This window comes from Rhinoraja longicauda, chromosome 19 (genome assembly GCF_053455715.1).
Source record: "Rhinoraja longicauda isolate Sanriku21f chromosome 19, sRhiLon1.1, whole genome shotgun sequence".
NCBI classification, from domain to species: domain Eukaryota; kingdom Metazoa; phylum Chordata; class Chondrichthyes; order Rajiformes; family Arhynchobatidae; genus Rhinoraja; species Rhinoraja longicauda.
This window is the reverse complement of record NC_135971.1, coordinates 17,001,485-17,023,655: the sequence shown is the minus strand read 5'-3', so window position 1 is coordinate 17,023,655 and position 22,171 is coordinate 17,001,485. Positions and strand designations below refer to the sequence as shown.

General features: G+C 47.3%; 2 protein-coding genes across 2 annotated transcripts in view; one reads left to right on the top strand and one right to left on the bottom strand.

The window, feature by feature from the left end:
* Positions 1 to 22,171, top strand: part of LOC144602868 (pre-mRNA-splicing factor ATP-dependent RNA helicase DHX16-like) — a 783,352-nt gene that overhangs the window by 670,319 nt on the left and 90,862 nt on the right. The window lies entirely within an intron of this gene.
* LOC144602537 (uncharacterized) overlaps positions 1 to 22,171 on the bottom strand; it is a 30,699-nt gene that overhangs the window by 3,450 nt on the left and 5,078 nt on the right. The gene's annotated exons all lie outside the window — the stretch shown is intronic.

Genomic DNA, 22,171 nt, shown 5'->3' with positions numbered 1-22,171 from the left:
TTTCTCCAAAGAGAAAAAAACCTGCCTGACTCGCTGAGTTACTCCGGCACTTTGTGACTATCTTAGGTATTCTGTGATGTTTCGTTGCCAAGTGAAAGTGGCAGTGCATGGAACTGGTGCGGCAGGCAGCATCTCTGGAGAACATGGATCGGTGACATTTCAGGTTGGGATCCTTCTTCAGACCCAATGCGTTACCTAACTACATTCTCCACAGTTGCTGCCTGACCCGCTGAGTTACTCCAGCACTTTGTCTTTCCTTGCTAAACCAGCATCTGCAGTTCCTTATTTCTATATCGAACTAGTGTGAACGGGTGAACGGCTTGGACTCGGTGGGCCTTGCAGCTCTAGTGTCCCGGGTTCGATCCTGACTATAGGTGCTGTCTGTATGCAGTTTGCACATTCTCCCCGTGACCGCGTGGGGCTTTCTCCGGATGCTCCGGTTTCCTCCCACACTACAAGGACGTGCAGGTTGGTAGGTTGATTGGCTTCGGTAAAAACTGTAAATTGGCCCTGGTGTCTAGGATAATGCTAGTGTACTGGGAATGCTGGTCGGCGCGGACTTGGTGGGCTGAAGAGCCTGATTCTGCGCTGTGTCTCTGCATTAAGCTAAGCTAAACAAACTCTTGGAGGAAAGGCACGGTGTATCGTGACCTCCAATAAACCCCAGGGTGAAACTCCCTCCAGCAAGTGAAGAAACTTCAGAGTCGTTGATTAATTTGCCCATCAGGATAAACCTGCTTGAATCTTGTTGCAAGCGTAAATATGCAGAGAAACAGGTCGTCATTGTTGATGTACAACACTTCAAACACTGCGAGGCAACCTGGAGCAGGATTGTTCTGTCTGAAGAAGGGTCTCGACCTGAAATGTCACCCACTCCTGAGATGCTGCCTGACCTGCTGAGTAACTCCAGCATTTTGTGAATAAATGCCTTCGATTTGTACCACCATCTGCAGTTATTTTCTTACACTCCCACAGCCAGCGGTAACTGCTAAACACTTGCGCTCAGAATGGAAGGGGTAGACAGGCATACAGTGTGGAAACAGGCACTTCAGCCCAATTTGCCCACGCCAACCAACATGCGATTCCATTCCACACAATTGCAACCTGGCTGCATTTGGTCCATATCTCTCTAAACCCATCCTATCCATGCACCTGTCCCAATGTTTTCTGACTCAACTACCTCCTCTGGCAGATTGTTCCACACACCCACCACCCTTTGTGTAAAAAGGTTACCCCTCAGGTTCCTATTAAATCTCTCCCCCCCCCCCCCCCCCCCCCCCCCCTCACCTTAAACCTGTCCTCTACTTCTTGATTCCCCTACTCTGGGTAAAAAACTCTGTACCGGTAAACTATCTATTCCCTCATGATCGTACACACCTCTATAAGATCACCCCGCATCCTCCTGTGCTCTGAGGAAAAAAGCCCGAGCCTGCTCAACCTCTTGCTACAGCTCAAGCCCTCGAGTCCTGGCAATATCCTTACAAATCTTCTCTGCACCGTTTCAGGCTTGGCAACATCTTTCCTATAACAGGATGACCAAGCCTGAACAGAGTACTCTAAATGTGGCCTCATCAACGTCTTGTGTCAATCTTTGATTTTCTTCTCATCAAAGGTTTGGTTTGATGGGAACTCCCAGGAGTCCAAGTTGTGCGAAATATTTCCCCACAAATCAGCCTGTAACAGACACTGATGTACAGAAGGATCTTGGGGATCTTATTATTGATATTATCTATATACTAAAACTCTCCCTTGTTTGTGTGTTCCTGAGCTACAGCCAAAACGGTACCCGATAGCGCGACAATTTTAGGCCCACCTTACTCACCGTCGTCCCTTTGGTGCTAATGGAAGAAGTTTCATTGGAATCGGTGTTATATTTTTAAAGTTATTCACATTTTAAAGTTTAAAATCTATCTCCTACGGAGGGGGTGGGAGGGGGGGGGGGGGAGAGGAGGGAGGATAAGGGGGGTTGAGTGGGATGGAGTGGGGAGGGAGGGGAAGGGGAGGGTGAAGGGGAGGAGGGAAGGGGGGTGAGGGAGGGGAGAGGGGGTGGAGGGGCGAGGGGGTGGATGGGAGAGGGGGGAAGGGGAGGGGGGAGGGGAGGGGGGAGTGGATGGGGGGAGGGGATGGGAGGGATGGGGGAGGGGAGGGGAGGGTGGGAGGGGGGAGGAGAGGGTGCTGCACCAAAGCAGGAGAGGTTTGGGCCCAACGGGTCCACTTGGTCTAGTTATTACTAAAATTACAAGTGATCTTAAGCAGTGTGTCGAGGCCCCCACACTTGAGAGGGCAATGCTGGATCTAGTATTGGGAAATTGGGAAGGGCAAGTTAATGAAGTGTGTGTGGAGGAGCCTTTTGGGACCAGTGACCACAGTTCGATTAGGTTTAAGATAGTTATGGATAGGGACGGAGAGGGTCCACGTGTTAAAATGCTCATCTGGGGTAAGGCCAACTTTGAGGGTATGAGAGAAGGTCTCGCTCAAGTTGACTGGAGCAGGTTATTAGTTGGGAAAGGAACATCGGCCAAGTGGGACGTTTTTAAAAGTGTACTGAAGCAAGCTCAGGATGTGTACGTCCCCGTTAGAGTGAAGGGCAAAGTAGGCAAACGCAAGGAAGCTTGGCTGACGAGGGAAATTGAGACGTTAGTCAAAAACAAGAAGGATGCATGGGACAGGTATAGGCAGCCGGGATCAAGTGCATCCCTGGAGGAGTTTTGGAAGTGAAGGAATAAACTAAAAATGGGAATAAGAATGACAAAAAGGGGCCAGGAGATAGCTCTGGTGGGTAGCATTAAGGACAATCCCAAAAGATTCTATAAATACCTTAGGGGGAAAAGGGTAACTAGAGAGAGAGAGTGGGGCCTCTCAGGAATAAAAGCGGTCACTTCTGTGTGGAGCCACAGGAGATGGGCAAGGTCCTAAATGAGTATTTCTCCTCTTTATTTACCGAGGAGAAAGACAGTAGGACAGAGGAAACTGAAGCAATAGACAATAGACAATAGGTGCAGGAGTAGGCCATTCGGCCCTTCGAGCCAGCACCGCCATTCAATGCGATCATGGCTGATCACTCTCAATCAGTACCCCGTTCCTGCCTTCTCCCCATACCCCCTCACTCCGCTATCCTTAAGAGCTCTAACCAGCTCTCACTGGAACTGGAGCAGTCACTGGAACTGAAGGTACTGTCGTGTTTGAAGGTACGCAAATCTCCAGTTCCTGATCTGATAATTATGCGACATTGTGGGAAACTAGAGAGGAAATTGCGGGAGCCCTGGTTGAAATTTACGAGTCGTCCTTAAATACAGGAGAGGTGCCGGAAGACTGGAGGGTGGCAAGTGTTGTACCTCTTTTCAAGAAGGGCTGCAGGGAAGATGCTGGGAACTCTAGGCCGGTGAGCTTAACATCTGTCAGTTACTGGAGAGTCTTCCGAGGGATAGGATATGCAGGCATTTGGATGGGCAAGGGCTTGTTAGGGACAGTCTGCATGGTTTTGTACGTGGGAGGTCGTGTCTCACAAATCTGATTGATTTTTTTGAAGACGTGATCAAAAAGGTTGATGAAGGCAGAGCTGCAGATATTGTGTACATGGACTTCAGTAAGGTGTCCGACAAGGTTCCGCATGGTAGGCTGCTCTGGAAGGTTAGATCGCATGGGATCCAAGGAGAGATAGCTGAATGGATAGCAAATTGGCTCCAATGAAGGAAGCAGAGGGTGATGGTGGAAGATTGCTTCTCAGACTGGATGCCTGTGATTAGTGGTGTGCCTCAGGGTTCGGTGCTGGGCCCGTTACTGCTTATCACCTAAATCAATGATTTGGATGAGAATATGCGGGGCAAGATTAGCAAGTTTGCTGATGATACAAAAGTTAGTGGTTTTGCAGATAGTGAAGATGGTTGTGAACGATTGCAGCAGGATCTGGATCGATTGGCCAGGTGGGCGGAGGAATAGTTGATGGAATATAATACAGAGAAGTGTGAGGTGTTGCATTTGGGGATGTCGAACAAGGGGAAGACCTGCACAGTAAATGGTAGGCCTCTGGGTAGTGTTGTAGAGCAGAGGGTTCGTTGAAGGTCGAGTCGCAGGCAGATAAGGTGGTCAAAAAGGCTTTTGGCACTTTGGCCCTCATCGGTCAGAGTACTGAGTATCGAAGTTGGGAGGTCATGTTGCAATTTTATAAGACGTCAGTGAGACCGCATTTAGAATATTGTGTTCAGTTCTGGGCACCATGTTATAGGAAAGATATTGTCAAGTTTGAAAGGGTTCAGAAAGGATTTACGAGGATGTTGCCAGGACTAGAGGGTGTGAGCTATAGGGAGAGGTTGAGTAGGCTGGGTGTCTATTCCATGGAGCGCAGGAGGATAAGGGGTGATCTTATAGAGGTGTATAAGTTCATGAGAGGAATAGATTGGGTAGATGCACAGAGTCTTTTGCCCAGAGTTGGGGAATCGAGGACCAGAGGACAGGTTCAAGGTGAAGGGGAAAAGATTTAATGAATCCGAGGGGTAATTTTTTCACACAAAGGGTGGTGGGTGTATAGAACAAGCTGCCGAGAGTGGTAGTTGAGGCTGGGACTATCATATCATATCATATATATACAGCCGGAAACAGGCCTTTTCGGCCCTCCATGTCCGTGCCGCCCAGCGATCCCCGTACATTAACCCTATCCTACACCCACTAGGGACAATTTTTACATTTACCCAGCCAATTAACCTACATACCTGTACGTCTTTGGACTCGTTTAAGAAACAGTTAGACAGGTACATGGAATGGACAGGTTTGGAGAGATATGGACCAAGCGCAGGCAAGTGGGACGAGTGTAGCTGGGACATTGTTGGCCGGTGTGGGTGAGTTGGGCCGAAGGTCCTGTTTCCACACTGTCACTCTGACTCTATCACTCTAATAAAAACATGGTGGCACAGCGGTAGAGTTGCTGCCTTACAGCGCTTGCAGCGCCGGAGACCTGGGTTCGATCCCGACTACGGGTGCTTGTCTTTACGGAGTTCGTACTTTCTCCCCGTGACCGCTTGGGTTTTCTCCAAGATCGGCTTCCACCCACACTCCAAAGACGCACAGGTTTGTAGGTTAATTGACTTGCGTTTGTATACTTGCTATCAGTGTAAATTGTCCCTAGTGTGTGTAGGATTGTGTTAATGTGCTGGGATCGCTGGTCGGTGCGGACTCGGTGGGCCGAAGGGCCTGTTTCCGCGCTGTATCTCTTAACTAAACAAAACTAAGAAACTAAACTACAGTAAAGAGAAGAGATTAGTTTAACCTGACATTATGTTCGGCTAGGACATTGTGGGCTGAAAGGCCTGTTTCTGTGGTTTACTGTTCTGTGTTCTGTGACTGATGTGTCACCAGACAAGACTCTAGCCTGCAAGCCAGTGCAACAACATAAAAAGTTACATTCCTATCCACCAACTCATCTATAAATGTCAACCTCTGGCACAGAAACCCTTGCGTCATCCTGCAACCCTTTCACAATCAGCTCTTTTACCATCCTTGCAGACTTACATGGAAAGGCAAAGCACCACAACAGCCCAATCGGCCCATTACGCCTTGTACTAGCACTTTGAAAGCACTTTGCAGTGGGCTCCCCATCTCATCATAGTTTAGTTTGTTGTCATGTGTACCGAGGTACAGTGAAAAGCTTTTTGTCGTGCGCTATCCAGTCAGCGGAAAGACAATACCTGATCACAATCGGGCCATTTGCAGTGTATCGATACATGATAAGGGAATGACGTTCAGTGCAAGGAAAAGCCAGCAATGTCCAATCAGGGATAGTCCGAGGGTCACCATTGAGGAAGATAGTTGTCCAGGATTGCTCTCTGGTTGTGGTTAGATGATTCAGTTGCCTGATAACAGTTGGGAAGAAACTGTCGCTGAATCTGAAGGTGTGCATTTTCACACAGAGGGTAGAAAACAGGGTGCGACTCGTCCTTGATTATGCTGCTGGCCTTGCCGAGGCAGCATGAGGTATAAAGGGAGTCAAAGGAAGGAAAGTTGGTTTGTGAAATGGAAGGAAGGTTCATTCTGTATCATCTCATTCTGTATCGGTTCAGCTCTGAAAACTGCCCCTGCTGCTAATCTGACTGGGACATTTTGCAGACTTTCCAAAGCGCAGAGGCCTTGTAGACAAAAAAAAAGTGGTGAACATTGCCCGATCTATCACGAGTACTGACCTCCCCACCATCGAAGGGATCTACAGGAGACGCTGCCGCAAAAAGGCGGCCAGCATCATCAGACACCCACACCACCCTGGCCACACACTTATTTCACTCCTGCGAGGTGATGCACTTTGGCAGAAATAACTTGGAGAGTGAGTACACCATGAATGGAAGGACCCTAGGGAAGACAGGGGTACAGAGGGACCTTGGAGTACAGGTACACAAGTCCTTGAAGGCAGCAGGACAGGTGGACAGGGTGGTTAAAAAGGCATATGGGTTACTGGCCTTCATTAGCCGGGGCATCGAATATAAAAGTAGGGGGGGTAATGATGGAATTGTACAGAACACTGGTGAGGCCACAGCTGGAGTATTGTGTACAGTTCTGGTCGCCACATTATAGAAAGGATGTGATAGCTTTGGAGAGGGTGCAGAGGAGATTCACCAGGATGCTGCCAGGGATGAAGGGCCTCGGCTATGAGGGGAGACTGGGCAGACTGGGGTTGTTTTCCCTGGAGCAGAGAAGGCTGAGAGGGGACATGATCGAGGTGTACAAGATCATGAGGGGCATAGATAAGGTAGATGGCGGGGAACTTCTTCCACTGGTGGAAGGTTCAACAACGAGGGGACATAGATACAGGGTAAAGGGAGGGAGGTTTCGGGGGGATGTGAGAAAGAACTTTTTCACCCAGAGGGTGGTTGGAGTCTGGAACTCACTACCTGGGGTGGTGGTGGAGGCGGGAACACTCACAACGTTTAAGAGGAATTTGGATGGGCACTTGAAATGCTACAACATTCAGGGCTACGGTCCAAATGCGGGAGAATGGGATTAAAATTAGACTGTGTTTGGTAACGGGCGGCGCGGACACGATGGGCCGAAGGGCCTCTTTCTGTGCTGTAGGACTCTATGACTCTATGACTCCTGCCATCGGGAAGAAGGCTTAAGAGCCTGAAAACTGTAACGTCCAGTTTCAGGAACAGCTTCTTCCCTGCAGCCATCATGCTATTAAACATGATCTCCCAGTGGCCCAGCACTTCAACTCCCCCTCCCATTCCCCGTCTGACCTTTCTGTCATGGGCCTCCTCCAGTGCCATAGTGAGGCCCACCAGAAATTGGAGGAAAGAGCACCTCATATTTCGCCTGGGCAGCTTGCAGCCCAGTGGTATAAACATTGACTTCTCCAACTTTAGATAGTTCCTCTGTCCCCCTCTTCCCCTCCCCCTTCCCAGATCTCCCTCTATCTTCCTGTCTCCACTTTGTCCCGCCCCCCTGACATCAGTCTGAAGAAGGGTCTCGACCCGAAACGTCGCCCATTCCTTCTCTCCCGAGATGCTGCCTGACCTGCTGAGTTACTCCAGCATTTTGTGAATAAATGCTATTAAACAACCTCCAAATAAACTCTGAACTACATTGACTTGGGGGCATTGGTCTTGTCTTTTTGCACTCTTATTGTTTGTTCGTTTTTATGTGTGTGCATGTGCGCTTGGGTGTGTATATGTAGTACTCTGTAAACAATATAATAAATTTTAAAATAATCAGTGTACTGAACCTTTTTTATATATACACTGAACTTATATAAAAATATAAGAACATTTTTTTACAAATACACCGAAGCTCGGATACTGTCCGATTCACCTCTACCCCATTGCAGACATTGGATTTTGTCTCTGGAACAGGTGAGCTACAATGCTGAGAATTATATTCTGCTCAAAAGGACACAAAGTGCTGGAGTCAGGCAGCATCTCTGGAGAACATGCATAGGTGAAGTTTCGGGTCGAGACCCTTAGAGTCATAGAGTGATACCGTGTGGAAACAGGCCCTTCGGCCCAACTCGCCCACACCGGCCAACAATGCCCCAGCTACCATAGTCCCACCTGCCCGCGTTTGGCCAATATCCCTCCAAACCTGTCCTATCCATGTACCTGTCCAACTGTTTCTTAAATGATGGGGCCTCAAGTACCTCCTCTGGCAGCTTGTTCCATACATCCACCACCCTCTGTGTGAAAAAGGTACCTCTCGGGTTCCTAATAAATCTTTTCCCCTTCACCTTGAACCTATGTCCTCCTTCAGCCTACATGTCACCTCTCCAGAGGTGCTGCCTGACCTACTGAGTTACTCCAGAATCGTGTGTCCTTTTGTGCATTAACCAGCACCTGTTCTTTGTTTCAACGCTATTCTGCATTCTGTATCTTCCCCTTCACTCTACCTATAGTTCTTGGGTTTGACTTGACTGTATTTATGTACGGTATTATCTGATCTGATTGGAGAGCATGCAGAACAAGGCTTCTGACTGTGGAAACAAGGATCTGCAGATGGCGGATTCTAAAAAGAAGGCACAAACTGCTGGGGTAACATAACAGGTCTGACAGCATCTTTGGAGCACATGGATGGGTGACATTTCAGGTCGGGACTCTCCTTCAGATTTTACTCTGCAAGTCGGTACGTGTGACAATAGTAAACCTAAACCCCCGAAACTCAAACAATTTTCATGTTTTCTAGTTTCTGCGAACTCCTGATACTGACCTATTTAATCGTCTAAGCAGATCACATGGAAACTGTTTCAAGACCTGCGTGGGTTTTCTCCGGTTTCCTCCCATACTCCAAAGACTCACAGGTTTATAAGTGAATTGGCTTTGGTAAAATTGTAAATTGTCCCTGGTGGGGAGGAAACTGTTAGTTTAGTTTTAGTTTTTGAGATATAGTACGGAAACAGGCCTTTCGGCCAACCGAGTCCACACCAATCAGCGATCCCCGCCGACATAAAAATTAAGGAGAGGAAGTATAACATAGCAAAGAAGAGTGGGAAGACAGAGGATTGGGACTCTTTTAAAGAGCAACAAAAGTTAACTAAAAAGGCAATACGGGGAGAAAAGATGAGGTACGAGGGTAAACTAGCCAATAATATAAAGGAGGATAGCAAAAGTTTTTTTAGGTACGTGAAGAGGAAAAAAATAGTCAAGGCAAATGTGGGTCCCTTGAAGACAGAAGCAGGGGAATTTATTATGGGGAACAAAGAAATGGCAGACGAGTTAAACCGTTACTTTGGATCTGTTTTCACTGAGGAAGATACACACAATCTCCCAAATGTTCTAGGGGCCGGAGAACCTAGGGTGATGGAGGAACTGAAGGAAATCCACATTAGGCAGGAAATGGTGTTGGGTAGACTGATGGGACTGAAGGCTGATAAATCCCCAGGGCCTGATGGTCTGCATCCCAGAGTACTTAAGGAGGTGGCTCTAGAAATAGTGGAAGCATTGGAGATCATTTTTCAATGTTCTATAGATTCAGGATCAGTTCCTGTGGATTGGAGGATAGCAAATGTTATCCCACTTTTTAAGAAAGGAGGGAGAGAGAAAACGGGTAATTATAGACCAGTTAGTCTGACATCAGTGGTGGGGAAGATGCTGGAGTCAATTATAAAAGACGAAATTGCTGAGCATTTGGATAGCAGTAACGGGATCATTCCGAGTCAGCATGGATTTACGAAGGGGAAATCATGCTTGACAAATCTACTGGAATTTTTTGAGGATGTAACTAGGAAAATTGACAAGGGAGAGTCAGTGGATGTGGTGTACCTCGACTTTCAGAAAGCCTTCGACAAGGTCCCACATAGGAGATTAGTGGGCAAAATTAGGGCACATGGTATTGGGGGTAGGGTACTGACATGGATAGAAAATTGGTTGACAGACAGAAAGCAAAGAGTGGGGATAAATGGGTCCCTTTCGGAATGGCAGGCAGTGACCAGTGGGGTACCGCAAGGTTCGGTGCTGGGACCCCAGCTATTCACGATATACATTAATGACTTAGACGAAGGGATTAAAAGTACCATTAGCAAATTTGCAGATGATACTAAGTTGGGGGGTAGTGTGAATTGTGAGGAAGATGCAATAAGGCTGCAGGGTGACTTGGACAGGTTGTGTGAGTGGGCGGATACATGGCAGATGCAGTTTAATGTAGATAAGTGTGAGGTTATTCACTTTGGAAGTAAGAATAGAAAGGCAGATTATTATCTGAATGGTGTCAAGTTAGGAGGAGGGGGAGTTCAACGAGATCTGGGTGTCCTAGTGCATCAGTCAATGAAAGGAAGCATGCAGGTTCAGCAGGCAGTGAAGAAAGCCAATGGAATGTTGGCCTTCGTAACAAGAGGAGTTGAGTATAGGAGCAAAGAGGTCCTTCTACAGTTGTACCGGGCCCTGGTGAGACCGCACCTGGAGTACTGTGTGCAGTTTTGGTCTCCAAATTTGAGGAAGGATATTCTTGCTATGGAGGGCGTGCAGCGTAGGTTCACTAGGTTAATTCCCGGAATGGCCGACTGTCGTATGTTGAAAGGCTGGAGCGATTGGGCTTGTATACACTGGAATTTAGAAGGATGAGGGGGGATCTTATTGAAACATATAAGATAATTAGGGGATTGGACACATTAGAGGCAGATAACATGTTCCCAATGTTGGGGGAGTCCAGAACAAGGGGCCACAGTTTGAGAATAAGGGGTAGGCCATTTAGAACGGAGATGAGGAAGAACTTTTTCAGTCAGAGGGTGGTGAAGGTGTGGAATTCTCTGCCTCAGAAGGCAGTGGAGGCCAGTTCGTTGGATGCTTTCAAGAGAGAGCTGGATAGAGCTCTTAAGGATAGCGGAGTGAGGGGGTATGGGGAGAAGGCAGGAACGGGGTACTGATTGAGAGTGATCAGCCATGATCGCATTGAATGGCGGTGCTGGCTCGAAGGGCTGAATGGCCTACTCCTGCACCTATTGTCTATTGTCTATTGTCTATTGACCAGCGAAACCCGCCAACCAGCGATCCCCGCACATTAACACTGTCCTACACACACGAGGGACTATTTTACATTTATACCAAGCCAATGAACCTACAAACCTGTCCGTCTTTGGAATGTGGGAGGAGACCGAGGATCTCAGAGAAGAGCGTACACAGGAAGAGCGTACAAACTCCACACAGACAGCACCCGTAGATGGGATCGATCCCAGGTCTCTGGAGCTGTAAGCGCTGTAAGGCAGCAACTCTATTATTACCCCATTTTGCCACCCCTCCGCAGTGCACGGGGATTGCTGGTTGGTGCGGACTCGGTGGGCGGAAATTTATATTTGGCTCGAAGAAATCCAGATTTATTTTTTTCTCAATCATTGTTTTAAATGCCCATAAACACGCTGAGAGTCTTTCCTCTTGGGACCGGCTTTAACCCTGAAGGAAGTGATACAATAGCCTGGTTTTTCCAAAGGAATTTCCCTTTCAATCCGCACTTCCAGTTTTCCTCTTTCAGATGTGGCCACTGCTGCTGTGTCGGGAGTGGAGGTGAAAGTAGAACATAGAACTAGTGCAAATGGGTTTATGGATAAAGCATGCAACAGTCCCTTCGGCCCACCGAGTCCGGGCTGACCATCGATCACCCAGTCACACTAGTTCTATGATATCCCATTTCTTGTAGACTACCTACACACCGAGGGGAAATTTAGAGAAGCCAATGAACCTACAAACCGCATGTCTTTGGGACGGGGGAAGAAACCGGAGCACCCGGAGAAAACCCACGCGGTCACAGGACGAATACGCAAACTCCACACAGACAGCACCCTAGGGGACACAAAACGCTGGAGTAACTCAGCGGGTCAGGCAGCATCTCAGGAGAGAAGGAATGGGTGACGTGTTAAATCTTTTCCTCTTCACCAACTCTAGGTAAGAGATTCTGTGCATCTACCTGATCAATTGCTGATTTTATACACCTCTATAAGATCATCACTCATCCCCCTCCTGCGCTCCTAGGAATAGAGTCCCAGCCTACTCAACTTGTCCCTATAGTTCAGACCCTCTAGTCCTGACATGGATAGGTGATGTTTCGTGTTGAAACAACGTACAGGAACAGGCCCATCAGCCCACATTGTCTGTGCGGAACATGATAACTGATGAAACATGATCCATGGCGCTCCATTCCCTGCACGTTCCTCCCGCCATCTAAAAGTCTCTTAAACACAACTATCGCACCTGCCTCCACCACCACCTCCAGCGCAGCGCGTTCCAGGAATCTATCACCCCCTGTAAAAAGACTTGCCAAACAAACCTCCTTTAAACTTTGCCCCTCTGACCTTAAAACTATGCCCTCTGGTCTTTGATGTTTCCACCCTGGGGGGAAAAAAAGGTTCTGACTGTCGACCCTATCTATGCCTCTCACAATTCACATCTCACCCCTCGGCCTGCACGCTCCAGAGAAAACAATCCTCCACTTCCCAAACGTCCATGAACCTTTCAACCAGGGAGCACGGTGGCGCAGCGGTAGAGTTGCTGCCTTACAGCGCCGGAGACCTGGGTTCGATCCCGACTACGGGTGCTGTCCGTTCAGAGTTTGCGCGTTCTCCCCGTGACTGTGTGGGTTTTCTCTGGGATCTTTGGTTTCCTCCCACACTCCAAAGACATACAGGTTAATTGGCTTGGTATACATGCAACATTGTCCTTAGTAGGTGTACTATATTGTTAATGTGCAGGGATCGCTGGTCAGTGTGGACTCGGTGGGCCAAAGGGCCTGTTTTGGAGCTATATCTCTGAACTAAACTAAACTAAACCACCATATCACAAACCAATTTTACTGCTAAGTGCTAGCTAATTGCCTACTGTGTAGCTTCCTCTTCAATAAAACTCCCCATTGGCTGTGAAGCATTTTGAGATGGCTCGTGGTCAGAAAATCCCGAGATTAATGCAAATTTTAGTTTTACTTCCTCCCACAAAACACACACACCCTTTTAGGATAAGTTGTTTGCAAACCACAGAGCTCGAGAGGGGAACTAAATGTGTGGGAAAAACTCAGCACAGTTGCAGTGTCAACTTGCAGCAAAAACACGTCAAAAGCCCAGTTTAGTTTAGAGATACAGCGCGGAAACAGGTCCTTCGGCCAACCAAGGCCGTGCCTACCAGCGATCCCCGCACACTGACACTAACCTACAAACACGAGGGAGAATTTTTACATTTACACCAAGCCAATTAACCTACAAACCTGTACGTCTCTGGAGTGTGGGAGGAAACCGAAGATCTCGCAGAAAACCCACGTAGGTCACAGAGAGAATGTACAAACTCGGTACAGACAGCACCCGTAGTCAGGATCGAACCAGCGTCTCTGGCTTTGCAAGGCAGTAGCTCTACTGCTACACCGCCCATCATTATCAATTAATCGATTATTTACAATAATAATATGTACAATAAAAAATAATACAAACAATCCCAGCATGGAACAATGGCACTGCTCCCCTGGGGGCTAACATAGATCAGATGGGCCAAATGGCCTCCTTCTGTGTCAATATAAATACGTGAAGAATTAGAAACTGTGGGCAGATGGAGATTCTAGTTAATAAACAGTTTATTAAACCCGTGAGATAGGTAAAATAAAATTCTTAAGGGATTGTACAGGCTAGATGCAAGATAATTTTTCCCGATGATGGGGGAGTCCAGAACCAGGGGTCACAGTTTAATAATAAGGGGTCGGCCATTTAGGACTGAGATGAGGAAAAACCTTTTCACCCAGAAAGTTGTGAATCTGCGGAATTCTCTGCCACAGAAGGCAGTGGAGGCCAATTCACTGGATGTTTTCAAGAGAGAGTTAGATATAGCTCTTCGGGCTAACGGGATCAAGGGATATTGGGAGAAAGCAGGAACGGGGTATTGATTTTGGATGATCAGCCATGATCATATTGAATGGCGGTGCTGGCTCAAAGGGCCGAATGGCCTACTCCTGCACCTATTTTCTATGTTTCTCTGTTGGTACAACAAACAATTGAGCTTTGAGAGCCTTTAATGCTTGGGGATTGGAGTAGAGACATGGGAAAATTCTCACTACAAAGGTGGCGACTTAAGTGAATAGAGTGGTAAAGAAGGTGTATTGTCTGCTTGACTTCATTGCTCGGGGCATTGTGCTCCCAAGTCATAGGAGCAGACTTAGGCCATTTGGCCCATCAGGTTCACTCCGCCATTCAATTATGGCTGATTGATTTTTCCCTCTCAGCCCCATTCTCCTGCCTTCTACCCGTCACCTTTGACACCCTTTCTAATCAAGAAACTATAAATCACTGGTTTAAAAATTCCCCAATGACTTGGTCTCCACAGCCATCTGTGAGAATGACCTCCACAGATTCACCACCCTCTGACTAAAGAGATTCCTCCCCATCTTCTTTCTAAAGGTACGTCCTTTTATTCTGAGGCTGTGCCATCAGGTTCTATACTCTCCCACGAGCGGAAACATCCTTTCCACATCCATTCTGCCCAGCCCGTTTCCTTCCAAACTCCAGCGTGTAGAGGCCCAGAGCCGTCAAACGCTCATCATATGTTAATCCAATCATCCCCGGGATCATTTGCGTAAACTTCATAAGTGTGAGAGTCGGGAAGGACTTTGTGGGATTTGTAGGGCTTTGGTTAGGTCGCTTTTGAAGCGTCGCGCGCAGTTCTGGTCTCCCCGTTACAGGAAGGATATGGAGGCTATGGAGAGGGTGAAGAGGAGATGTGTCAGAATGCTGCCTGGATCGGAGGAAATCAGTAAAAAGGAGACATTCTCTGGAGATGCCGCCTGAGCCGCTGAGTCACTCCAGCACTTTGCCACCTTTTCTGTAAAACAGCAGTTGCAGTTCCTTTTTTTCTGGAGGATGGGCAAACTTGGGTTGTTTTCTCTGGAGCGTCGGAGGCTGAGGCAGGTCCTGATAGAAGTTTATAAAATTATGAGGGGCAGAGAAAGTAGACAGTCAGAATCTTTTTGCCCAGAATGGAAATGTTAAAGACGAGATAACACGAAGGCATAACGTTAAAGTGAAAGAGGGGAAATTTAAAGGAGATGTGCTGGGCAAGATTGTTTTTTTACAAGGAGAGTGGTGGGGGCCTGGAACGCACTGCCAGGCGTGATGGTGGAGGCAAATACAATGGTGGAGTTTAAGAGGCCTTTAGATAGACACAACGACATGCTGGCAATGGATATGGATCATGAGCAGACACAGGAAGTTAGTTTAACTTGGCATTATGTTTGGCATGGACATTGTGGGCCAAAGTGCCTGTTCCCATGCTGTACTGTTTCACGTGTAGGAAAAAAAACTGCAGATGCCGGTTTAAATCGAAAATAGACATAAAATGCTGGAGTAACTCAGCGGGTCAGGCAGCATCTCAGGAGAGAAGGAATGGGTGATGCTTCAGGGTCTGAAGGGTCTCGACCCAAAACGTCACCCATTCCTTCTCTCCAGAGGTGCTGCCTGACCCGCTGAGTTACTCCAGCATTTTGTGTCTACCTTCTGTACTGTTCTACGTTCTACAAGACTTTGGTGGGACAATATCTGTGCAGGTTTGGTCTGTGTACCCAAAGAAGGGTGCATTTAGTTTGGAGTCAGTGCGGTTTAGATTTATTAGACTCATGCCTGGCATGATGGACACTATGTGAGATTAGACAGACTCGCTTGAGTTTGGAAGGCTGACAAATGATCTTGTGAGGTTTTGCAAGATTCTGGGAAGGACTGTGATCGTAGAAACCGACACGCTGTTCCCTTACTCTGGGAATTCAGACTCGGGGTCACGATCTCAGGATAAGGGGGTCACACTTGTAATTAGATGAAGTTTTTTTTTAAACGCAAGTTGTTGGAATTCAGCCATAGGAAGCAGATGATCGTCTCAGTGTACATTTGAGGTTGAGAAAGATGAATGTTTACACACTAAGAGCTAAAGTACTAGTGTCTGCATCATACAACATGGAAACTTGCCCTTCGTCCCAACTTGCCAATGCCGACCAAGGTACCCCAACCACACTAGTCCAACCTGCCCGCGTTTGGCCCGTTTCACGCTAACCCTTTAGCCCAGGGGATCTGGCAGCATCTCTGGAGAAATAGGTGACATCTCGGGTCAGGACCCTTCTTCAGCCGTTCTGCAAAACCTCTTTTGCACATTTTCTAACGCCTCCACATCCTTCCTGTAATGCGGCAACCAGAACTGCATGCAATGCTCCAAATGCGGCCTGACCAAAGTCATATGAAGCTGCATCATGACTTCCTGACTCTTGTTCAATCATCTGTGCACTTTGGGGGATGGTTTCCAATTTGCAACACCAGATTGTGTGAAAAGATGCTTCCAAATTTTCTTCTGAACACGCAAGACTCTGATATTAAGTTTTCACAACCCTTAAACATCTAGGAGTGCAGATGCATGGTTCCTTGCAAGTGGAGTCACAGGTAGATAGGGTGATCAAAAAGGCTTTTGGTACATTAACCTTTATCAATCAGAGTATTGAGGATGATAGGAAAATAACTGCAGATGCTGGTACAAATCGAAAGTATCACAAAAAGCTGGAGTAACTCAGTGGGTCAGGCAACATCTCTGGAGAGAAGGAATGGGTGACGTTTCGGGGTGAGACCCGAAACCTCACACATTCCTTCTCTCCGGAGATGCTGCCTGACCCGCTGAGTTACTCCAGCATTTTGTGATATCTTCGATAGAGTATTGAGGATAGACTTTGGGAAGTCATGTTGCAGTTGTATTAGACAGTGATGAGGCTGCATTTAGAGTTTTGTGTTCAGTTCTGGGCACCATGTTATGGGAAAGATGGTTTTGTCAAGTTGGAAAGGGTACAGAGAAGATTTAAGAGGATGATGTTGCCAGGACTAGAGGGTCTGAGCTATAGGGACAAGTTGAGTAGGCTGGGACTCTATTCCTATTCCTTGGAGTGCAGGAGGGGGATGAGTGGTGATCTTATAGAGGTGTATAAAATCAACAATCGATCAGGTAGATGCACAGAATCTCTTACCTAGAGTAGGTGAAGAGGAAAGGATTTAATTTTATTCTGAGGGGGTAACATTTTCACACAAAGGGTGATGGGTGTATGGAACAAACTGCCAGAGGACGTAGTTGAGGCAGGGACTATCCCAACGTTTAAGAAACAATAGGACAGGTTTGGAGGGATATGGACCAAATGCGGGCAGGTGGGTCTAATATAGCTGGGACATGTTGATCGGTGTTGGCAAGTTGGGCCGAGGGGCCTGTTTCCACGTCGTATCACTCTATGACTAACAGAATCTCTGTCACAAATCAATAACCTTCCCCATCCCTCCCCCATCAGTACAAGAGGAAACAGCATCTTTGCCTCCATCTTACTGACTGCTACTGACAAATTGTTTGATCTTGTCTATTATAGAGGTGTACAAAATAATGAGGGGCTTAGATAGAGCTAAAGAACACAGTCTTTTTTTCTACAGGGTAGGGGAATCAAGAACTAGAGGGCATTAGGTTTTAGGTGAGAGGGATGATGTTTATTTCACACAGACAGTAGTGGGTATGTTGAAGGAGCTGCCAGAGGAAGTGGTTGAGGCAGTTACCACAACATTTAAAAGTCAAGGCACAAAGTGCTGGTGTAACTCAGTGGGTCAGGCAACATCTGTGGAGAACATGCAGAAGGTGACGTTTCGGGTCAGGACCCTTCTCCAGACCCGCAAAGTCACCTATCCATGTTCTCCAGAGATGTTGCCCAACCCTCTGAGTTACTCCAGCACTTTGTGTATCCTTTTTTTGTAAACCAGCATCTGCAGTTCCTTGTTTCAACATTTAAAAGTAATATGAACAGGTACATGTACAGTAAAAGTTTAGACAGATATGAACGCAATGCAGGACAATGACTAGCTTAGATTGGGGCATTTTCTCCTTCCTCTCTCTCTATCTGTCTCTCTCTGTGCCTCTCTCTCTGTGCCTCTCTCTCTGCGCCTCTCTCTCTTCGCCTCTCTCTCTCTGCCTCTCTCTCTCTCTGCCTCTCACTCTCTGCCTCTCACTCTCTGCCTCTCTCTCTCTCTCTCTCTCTCTCTCTCTCTCTCTCTCTCTCTCTCTCTCTCTCTCTCTCTCTCTCTCATAATTTTCCTTTCTATCAGTCTTGTGATGCTTTTGCTTCAACACTGTGGAAGTTTGGTTACAACGTGTGGCGTGATATCTAGGTGTTTTTCCCCCATTTCTGGACAAATTGGCTGATGGACGTGTGCAAAAGCAGTCCCTTTGTCACCAGGACGGCCTGTTGTTTGCAGATGGAAAACTCGCTGCAAGAAGTTGCAGCCTAGACGTTGGCTGCACCTCTCTCTCTCTCTCGGTGGTAACCGGTGTGTGACGGTGGGCCCGGTGGCCGAGACAGGGAGGATGCCTCCACCCATGCGTCTTTAGGTGGAGCCGATGGATCCGCAAGTAGTGGAGCTGTGCCGAGGAATGCAGTGCATAGCTATCCGATTACAGAGGGGGCTGAGAGCACGCAGCTGCTGGCATGACAGGGATTGTCGAGAGCGAGTGGCTGGGATTGTTAAGCGGCTGGACTCAAAACGTGGGGGCTGTGGGAGATGCTGCGAGGAGTGGGTGGGAGGGAGAAGCACCAGAATAAACTTCCACTCTGGTAACTTTCACCATCCTTGGGTAGTTGGGTGGCAAATTAGTGCAATCACTTCGAGAGCCTTTGCTGGCCGGTGCAGCAATTAATTCTCCTCAACGTTAGAGCAAGAGGGAGCACAAAGTGGATTCACAGACTGAAGGAAAAGACAGGCGTGCATGTGCACATGCAAAACACACACGCAAATTACACACATACATGTAAAGCACGCAAAACACAAAGCACATGTGCACAGAATACACACATCTGCACACAAAATACATGCAGTCTTGGCAAAATGGCACTCACACGAGTGCACATAAAACACACGCACACATAAAACACATGGCTGACACAACACAGGCGTGCACCATACAAAACAAACACGCACATACAAAACACCCAAAATACATGGCTCGCTCAACGCATGGGTGCACACAAAACACACGCACCCAAAACGTGCACACACCACAAAACACACACATAGACACAAAGTAGGCGGACACACACGAGCACACACAAAACACTTATACACACACAAATGTGGTGTAATTGCCAAATATACATCTTCAAAAGACACTCCTTCACCCAGGCACACAAGTGCATGTGTACGCACACACGCAGTTACACTCTGGGTCTCAATCCCTTCAGTTTATCTAAATGGGTTTCAAGCTGAGACAGGCTGGAATCTCCACATACATCAGACACACATCACACATTAACAGATGCTTGGGTTGTTTTGGCCTCAGCTGTCTATCGGTGATCATTTCTATTTGCTGGTGGATCTTGCTCTGCCTTCCTCCCCATCGTTCGACTGCTTGTCTGACCATGGGCCCAGGCCTGGGGCAGTTTGTTTCCCGTGGACAGGTCGAACCTGGGACCGCCACTTCACCGCCCACACCGATAAACCACCCACACCGTGCCGACTGAGTGAAACGTTACCATAAGACATAGGGCATAGAATTAGCCCTTTAGGCTCATCGGGCCGACCTGCTAATCTCCCAGTACTTATCATGCTTTATTTGCACTTTCTGTAACACTGTCACACGATATTCTGCACTCTGGTACTTTTCTCTTTGCACTCCCTGCCGTGCCTTGCATATGGCTTTTTTTGTACTCTACTTTGGTACGATTTGACTATATAGCACGTAGACAAAAGTAGAAATAAGGAACTGCAGATGCTGATTTAAACCAAAGAGAGAAACAAAATGCTGGAATAACTCAGCGGGTCAGGCTTCTGGTCTATGGAAGAAGGGTCTCGACCCGAAACATCACACATCTTTTTTCTCCAGAGATGCTGCCTGACCCTCTGAATTATTACAGCATTTTATGTCTGTCTTCCGCACACAGACACGGTTTTTCACTGTATTTTGTACACAAGGCAATAATAAACTAATACTCAAAGCACTGGAGCAATTCAGCGGGTCAACTGCTGAATGTGTGACCCGATGAGCTACTCCAGCACTTTTGTGTCTTTCTTTTGCAAGCCAGCATCTTGAGTTCCTTGTGGCCACATAAACCATTACTCTTCTTGTTTCCTTCTGAATGCATCCCGGCTGTTTGTTTCAACCACTTCCAGTAACAGTGTGTTCAATAGTCCAATTGCCCACTGAACTCGGTTTTTGATGCCAGTACTGACAGCAGTGTCACCACCAGCAATTCGTATAATACCAATATCAACAATGAACGAATACCAAAACAAATACCCATACAAACACCGATACAAATACTAACCATGCAAATACCAATACCAATACCGATGCCGACAACCATACCGATACCAACACCTGTACTGAGACCGTGTGGGAAAGAACTGCAGATGCTGGTTTAAATTGAAGGTAGACACAAAATGCTGGAGTAACTCAGCGGGACAGGCAGCATCTCTGGAGAGAAGGAATGGGTGACTTGGTTTCGGGTCGAGACCCTGCTTCAGTCTGCAAAAGGGGTCTCGACCCGAAACGTCTGAAGAAGGTCCCGACCTGAAACGTCACCCATTCCTTCTCTCCAGAGATGCCGCCTGTCCCGCTGAATTACTCCAGCATTTTGTGTCCACCTCCAATACTAATACCAATGTCAATACCAATATCGATATGGATACCACCAATATTGATACTGATACCAACATTGAGACTGAAACCAATGATACCAAGACCAATTCCGACACCAATACCAAGACCGATATCAATGCCGTGACCGATAACAATGCCAATGCCCACACCAATACCAACTTAAAGGCTAAAGGAATCAAGGGATATGGGGGAAATGGGGTACTGATTTTAGATGATCAGCCATGATCATATTGAATGGTGGTGCTGGCTCGAAGGGCCGAATGGCCTACTGCTGCACCTATTTTGTTTCTAATACCAGCACCAATACCGATACTGATACCACAGCGATACCAATGACTATGCCAATACCGATCGAAGGTATTTATTCACAAAATGCTGGAATAACTCAGCAGGTCAGGCAGCATCTCAGTCTGAAGAAGGGTCTCGACCCGAAACGTCACCCATTCCTTCTCTCCCGAGATGCTGCCTGACCTGCTGAGTTACTCCAGCATTTTGTGAATAAATCAAAAAGCATCTCAGGAGAGAAGGAATGGGTGACGTTTCAGGTGGAGGCCCTTCTTCAGACTGACTGCCAATACCGATAATGACACCAACACCTCCTAGAATGATACCAATGCCAATGCCAAAACCAACACCTACCTGTAGCAACACCTTGACCCATACCAATGCCAATATCAACGAGAGCTATACCAACACCCACACTAATACCCAGAGCTATACCAACACCCACACTGATACCCAGAGCTATACCAAGACCCACACTAATACCCAGAGCTGTACCAACACCCACACTGATACCCAGAGCTATACCAACACCCACACTAATACCCAGAGCTATACCAACACCCACACTAATATCAGGACCAAGACCCCCACTGATACCCAGAGCTATACCAACACCCACACTGATACCCAGAGTTGTACCAACACCCACACTAATAACAGGACCAATACCATTAGCTGACAGCAAATACTCGGACATGTCTTGTACTCGCTGGAATTTAGAAGACGGAGGGGGGATCTTATAGAAACATATAAAATTCTTAAAGGGTCGGAGAGGCTAGATGCAGGAAGATTGTTCCCGATGTTGGGGGAGTCCAGAACCAGGGGTCACAGCTTAAGGATAAGGGGGAAGTCTTTTAGGACCGAGATGAGAAAACATTTCTTCACACAGAGAGTGGTGAGTCTGTGGAACTCTCTGCCACAGAAGGTAGTTGAGGCCAGTTCATTGGCTATATTTAAGAGGGAGTTAGATGTGGCCCTTGTGGCTAAAGGGATCAGGGGGTATGGAGAGAAGGCAGGTACAGGTTACTGAGCTGGATGATCAGCCATGATCATAATTGAATGGCGGTGCGTACAGGCTCGAAGGGCCGAATGGCCTACTCCTGCACCTATTGTCTATGTTTCTATGTCTCCGTGTCTGTGTGTCTGTATGTCTGTATGTCTGTGTGTCTGTATGTCTGTGTCTGTGTTTCTGTATGTCTGTGTGTCTGTGTGTCTGTATGTCTGTATGTCTCTGTGTCTGTATGTCTGTGTGTCTGTATGTCTGTATGTCTGTGTGTCTGTATGTCTGTGTGTCTGTATGTCTGTAA